We start from the raw sequence: 6,367 nt of genomic DNA on the forward strand, positions 1-6,367 counted from the left end.
TTCCTAACACCCATGAAAAGACATATATTTTTAACAAACAAGTCTCAGCTCTTTCAAAGCAATTTTTAGTTAAAAGCAAAACAAAAAGGCAAAATAATGGCCATTTCCCTTAAGTTGGAGATACTGTAATAGGCTACTTTTTGTTAGCCTCACATGAAGCTGCACTCCCGGAAGCGTCCCTGCTGATGCCAGTGACCCTTGTGGGGTCCACGCAGGTGACAGTCTTCACTGAGCTTGGCCATAACTTAGCTTTTTACTGGAATTATGTTGCTGGTTCGGACTTTTCTGTTCAACAAAGTTTGACTAATGCTTACGTTTCAACACAAACAACCACCACCACAGCCAAAAAGGCAAGTTTTGTTGGAATGAATAGTTTAACTTACCTTCGTCTGTTAAAAGAGGCACATTAGAAACAAAAGGTTCTTTTACAATTTAAAGAAGATATTTTGGTTTGAGCAGGATGAGTCTGTTAAAGGGGCTAGACCTCAATGCGTTCAATAGGGATCATGAAGTTTCTATACATTCATAGCTGGGGACGTGTAAATATCCATGACAGTCTGCTCAGTATGCATATCGTGTGAGAGAGCTGGACTCTGAGGCTTACCAAGAGCCATTTCACCACCTCTGCAACTCCCGTGGCCCGAATACCTGCTAAGGGCTGGATTATGAAATTTTGGTATCAACCCTGGCATTTTCTATTTTTCTAGAGTACCTTGCTTTAGAATGTATCACCAACAAAAATGATCACTGTAGGCTTTGTTTTTGTTCTAGTTTCGACTCAGACATGAATAAATGCATGGAATCACTGTGTGTTGGAAAGAATCTTGGTAAATTGGTTCAAATCCTACGCACACCTTCTTTTGCGGTGGAAACAGAAAGCACCTGGACAGATGTGCATTGTTTTTAGTTCAGAGACAAGGGTGGGCATCCCTCAGAAAGATGTGGACATCGAGAGTTTGGGTTTAATCTCTGCAGGTTTACTTTTTTTTTTTTTCTTTTCCAACCAATGCCGAAACATTGTCACTGCCGCAGTTTGGCCACTACTAGGATTTCCTATTTATTGCTGCTGCTTTGTTAGTGCAACGTACGTGCCATTTAGATAGATGACGATGGTAACAGAATACGGATGGTTTTTACTTCGTGGAATTTTCTATACCGTTCACAGCATCTATTCAGCCACTCAACCCGATGCCTCTAAAATTCTGTTTCATCTCACTTCCATTCCCATCACACTCCTGAAACCATCTTTCTTCAAGTTAGCAGGGATTTTTTTTTTCTTACCAAAATCATGGCATCCCCCCTGTCTTTATTCACCTTTGCTTCTGTGCCAGATTTTATGCCCTTATTATTCACGTCTCTTTATAATGATGCCCGGCCGGTGTTTCCCACGGGCAGTGCACCTGCTGACGCTGCCTGGGCTCGCTGACTCCCGTGCAGCTCCTGGGCCTCTCTGCCCGGCTCGGTGGGCCTCCCTGGAAACAGCCTTCTTACTTAAAGTTTCATCGTTTTACTGATGACTCCAAATATATCTCTTGGGCTATTTTCCCCAGACTGTTCTCTCAGTTGAAGTGCAGCAGAAATGATGTTGAACTAATTTTTTTTTTCTCTTTAGCAAACTTGACTTCTGGGCTTTTTTTTTTTTAATTGAAGTACAGTCAGTTACAATGTGTCCAATTTCTGGTGTGCAGCATAGTATTTCAGTCATACATATATATGTACACATATTCCTTTTCATATTCTTTTTCATTATAGGTTACTACAAGTTATTGAATATAGTTCCCTGTGCTATACAGATGAAATTTTAAAATCTATTTTATATATCATAGTTAATGGTTGCAAATCTAGAACTCCCCATTTATCCCTTCCTATCCCCTTCTCCCAACCATAAGTTTGTTTGCTATGTCTGTGAGTCTGTTTCTGTTTTGTAGGTGAGTTCATTAGTGTCTTTTTTTTTTTTTTTTTAGATTCCACATGAGTGGTATCATATAGTATTTTTCTTTTTCTGTTTAACTTCCTTCACTTAGAATGACGATCTCCAGGTCCATCCATGTTGCTGTAAATGACATTATTTTATTCCTTTTAATGGCTAAGAAGTTCCTGGGCCTTTTAATTTCTACTCCCATCACCCAGACTGGAAGTCACCATCATCAATTTCTCCATTACCTTTTCCCTTACAAAACCCAACATTTTGTAGCATTCTGTTACCAAATCCTACTGATCCTTTCTGTATTCTATGTCTTTGATCAACCCTCTTCACAGACTTTTTTTTTTTTTTTTTTTTTTTTTGTCATGCCACCTCTCTACTCACCAGAACTTGTGGGGAGGAGAACCAGAACTGACTCGTAGGAAGATACTCTGTGGAAGTCATGAATTCTTCCAGACATTGTTTTGCTTTCTCCATCCCTGCACCCTGATCCCCCATATGAGTAGAACCAATGGTCAGCAATTTTTAAAATATTATATTTAAACTCATTCTAGAAATAGCTTGCTCACTAACGTAGAATCCTATGATCTAGAAGATAATGACTCTTCTCTGTGGGGATTCAGAAAGACCCCAGTTGTCGTTTATTCGGACAGCTGGAGGGGGCTTTGCAGTCAGTGTATAATCAGAGTAGAACACACCTATCATTTACTTTATGTGGCAAAAAATGTTAATTTCATATCAAAACAAATGGGATCTGCAATAGAAGAAAGTCAGTGTTGCTGGAATCGTAAAATCTTCTATTTCAAAGAAAATTCTGATCTGCACGTGGCTGTAGCTCAGGTCCCTAGGAGTGCTTTAGTGGGCGAGTTGAGACACAGAGGAGGTGACGGTCTCCGAGGTCCTTTGTGGCTCCAGCCACATGGGGCAGGTGTGAGAAGAGGTAGAAGCGTGGACTCCGGGCACACGGGCCCAAGTCCACATTCCGCCTCTTCCACGAAGCTCTGGTCCACACTCTGATTTGCTCATGTTCCTCAAGCTGCAATCACAGCTTTGTGGGTCCTTTACTTCTGATGTGTCTCCGCTTGAAAACTTTCCTGTCCACTGTAAGAGCAGTCTTCCTAAGCATGTCTTTCAGCTATGGCCTTCCTTCCCGGGAACTTTAATGAGCTCGCTGTGTGCATGTGATCAAATATAACCTCCCCCCAAGACAGTCAAGGGCCTCAGTGATTATGACAAAGACGGCCTTACTTGTTTGGTTTATTTTTCCCCAAAACTAACCCTTCCCTGTCTGTAGCATGAGCTGTATCCTGTCCTGTTTTTGAACACAGCATCTTCTCTAATTACAAAATTTTCCCATTACTTCTTATCTTCCTGTATCTTACAAATTCTTTTTTCTTCCTTCCTTACGGCATCTATAATACAAGTAAAGAATAATTTTTCAGAAGAAATACAATCACCCACAATCTCCAAACCATCATATAATATCTCTCTCTATTTTTTTCAAGTTCTTTTCCAGTTTTTGTTTTTTTGTTGTTTTTACAAAATTACACTAATTTTGCTAAAGTTTATCATATGGTACCTGGCACATGATAAGCATCAATAAATGGCAATGTATTTGAACCTCAAAACTATCATTTCTTTAAATTATTCTAATTCTATCTCCATGAAAATTGTCTTCATTAACACTTGTGATGAGCGAAGCCTTCCTTCCTTCTTAGCCTCCAACAAAAGTCCCGAGACAACCAACTCCTGCAAATCTCCTCTTCTTTGGAGCCCATTTTGCCAGAACTGATTTGGCATATTTGAATCTCAATTTGGGCTCAGGGCGGGAGAGCCCCTGTACATAGCTGTGTGGGCTGAGAACTGATTTGAAAAATCAATCCCAGAGAGTGCCAATTAACGAATTACTACCCCCTCCGAGGGAGGTGCCTGGGGGCTTGTTGAAGGACTCTGTTCTTCCCAACATTTTCATTACTGAGTTGGGACGGAGCTGTCAAGACAGCCACACTTGCAGATGGTGCAGAGCTGGGAGGGACAGAAAATACAGCAAACGGCAAAATCCGAACTGAAAAGATACCGAAGTTAGCATGCTGATCTGAACCTAAGAGAGAAAATTTCAGGGGCAGAAAATGTAAAGCAACATGTAGACCCTAAATCCACCCGCACAAGTCCAAGCTCTGGGAGAGGTCCTCACACATACTTTGTCATGGATCGCTTTCATCTCACAGTAGCTCACCAAGATTCTCTTACGTAAGATGCAATCTAGTTTGGTTGAGGGGGGAGTGGAGGAACTGGGGAGCCCCCAACTCCTCATCACCTCTGTTCACGGCCCCGGAGGAGGTTTCGTAAAACGTGGTTTGAAAACTCTTGGACTCTGGGGTGATGGAGTGGGTGGGTGAGGGGAGAAGGGGGTGGGAGGACGGGGCACGGCTAAGCAGGAGCAGATGCAAAAACAGCCTGGTCAGCCTTACTCCCAGGTAGACTCACTAGGAGCCCACAGTGCGACGCGGTTGGTCCCTCAAACGCGCGATTTTATCTGAGGCTTGTTTAATGGAGTAGTAAGACTGGGAACGTGTCTCTGCTGGACAAACCACACAGGGACGCGATGTTTTCACACTGCTGTGATCATCTGGAAGCTGTAACTTTGCATTGTGCTATTTTATAAACATTTTGTCACTGTTGGAAGCTTGGTCCAGATTGGTTGTTGGTCCAGATTGTTGGAAGGGATGTCACAGATGACTGTCCAGGCTGTGCACTGTGCAAGTCCAAGGACAAGACTTTCAGAGAACATTATGATTATAACACATTGTCCCCCTTAATTTTTTCCCACTTTTCCTTTAGTTTTCCTGCCATTCAGAACTAACTCTAAGCTGGCTTCTTTTAGGGTCAGACCTACACCAATGGGTATGGCTGAAAATGATATGAATTAAAGAAATATTTGTTCCTCTAGGATTTACAGGATTGTAGTAACACCAGAGTGTGTTGTTTTCTCATTGGGGTGTGTGAACAGAGTAGCAAAGGCAATGAAAATTCTCCACATAATCATGGTTTCCCGTGTTCTTTCCACAGTCCACCCAGGACTGGATAGTGGGTTTGAGTCTCTCAAATTAGAGGCTAGAATCACGTTTATCATTTACCTCGGCTCTGACCCCCCTCAACACTCATTTTCTCCTCTTAAAAACAGTGATCTGGATGGGATGAGCTCAATGTTTTTTTCAACTTTAGTGCTTCACAATTCTATGACAGTTCCTAGTCGGTGAAAACTTGCCTTTTAGAAACGGAGGTGATGATACCTAATGTGTTATGTTACAGTTGAATCCATCTGCTCCAGGTCAGAACTGCACAAACTCTTTAGGGAAATGCTAAAGCAGTGGTTCTCAAAGTGGGGTGCCGGGACCCCTGGGGGTTCCCTAGGTGCTTGCTTTGACCACAAGGTCAAAACTATTTGCGTAATAATACTAGGATGTCATTTGCCATTTTCACTCTCACTCTCTCGCAAGTGTACAGAGTGAGAGAAATTCGTGGTAATGTTTTCAGAGCGTATATTGCAACTAATCATGCATCACAGCTAACCTCTAAGAAACTACCATTGTTAAGTTTTGGGGTTGGATCAAAGAAGATTATTTACAATGCTCTGAAAGGCTATTAAAATGTTCCTCTTTTCCAGTTACATATCCTAATGAGGCCAAATTTTCTTCATCTACTGCAACCAAAACAACATCCTGTAACTGAAAACGGAAGCAAGTGTGAGACTCAGATTTAATTTCTAGCACAGTAAGTGTGGATATAAACCTGCAAAAGACAAAGACCTCTGGGGTCCTTCATAAATATTGAGTGAAAGATTGAGACCAAAAAGTCTGAGAACAGATGTTCTAAAAGGTTACCAACGTAGCAAAACTTCCTCCTCGAGCAGGTTGGTCGCTCTCATTCCTCCCTTGACTCTACGTTTCTGTGACCATTTGTCACATGAATGTCCATCAGGAATGCGAAAAGTGACCACCCTGCCCTGCCTGTAGGACTCTTTGGGTTCTTATTGTTTTATTTATTTGCAGCTATGACATGATTCCCTTTCATGGAAACTTGTATGCGTTTTGCTTCAGTTAAGGGCAATCTTTAGGAAATCTACACGAGATCTCAGTGCTTTGGGAGTAGACGTGGCGCGGAGGAGTGGAGGAGGGGATTGGTCCAATGAGGGTGGTCCAAGAGTCCAGAAGAGAGGTTCCACCCACCACCCTTTTATATTCCTCACGCAGTGGTGATCATGGGCACAGGGGCTGGGGGGATTCCACAGGAAGGGAGAAGGAAACTCTTCTCGGAATGACTCTGGTTTGTGCTGTCTGGACCCCAGAGGAGTCAGGATGTGCCCAGATCACTGCATAAGCCACAGTAGTGGTACCCGAAGGTCATTCAGAGGAGGACCCGGCGTGTGAAGGCTGTTGTGGA

Source organism: Camelus ferus, chromosome 23 (assembly GCF_009834535.1).
Source record: "Camelus ferus isolate YT-003-E chromosome 23, BCGSAC_Cfer_1.0, whole genome shotgun sequence".
NCBI lineage: Eukaryota > Metazoa > Chordata > Mammalia > Artiodactyla > Camelidae > Camelus > Camelus ferus.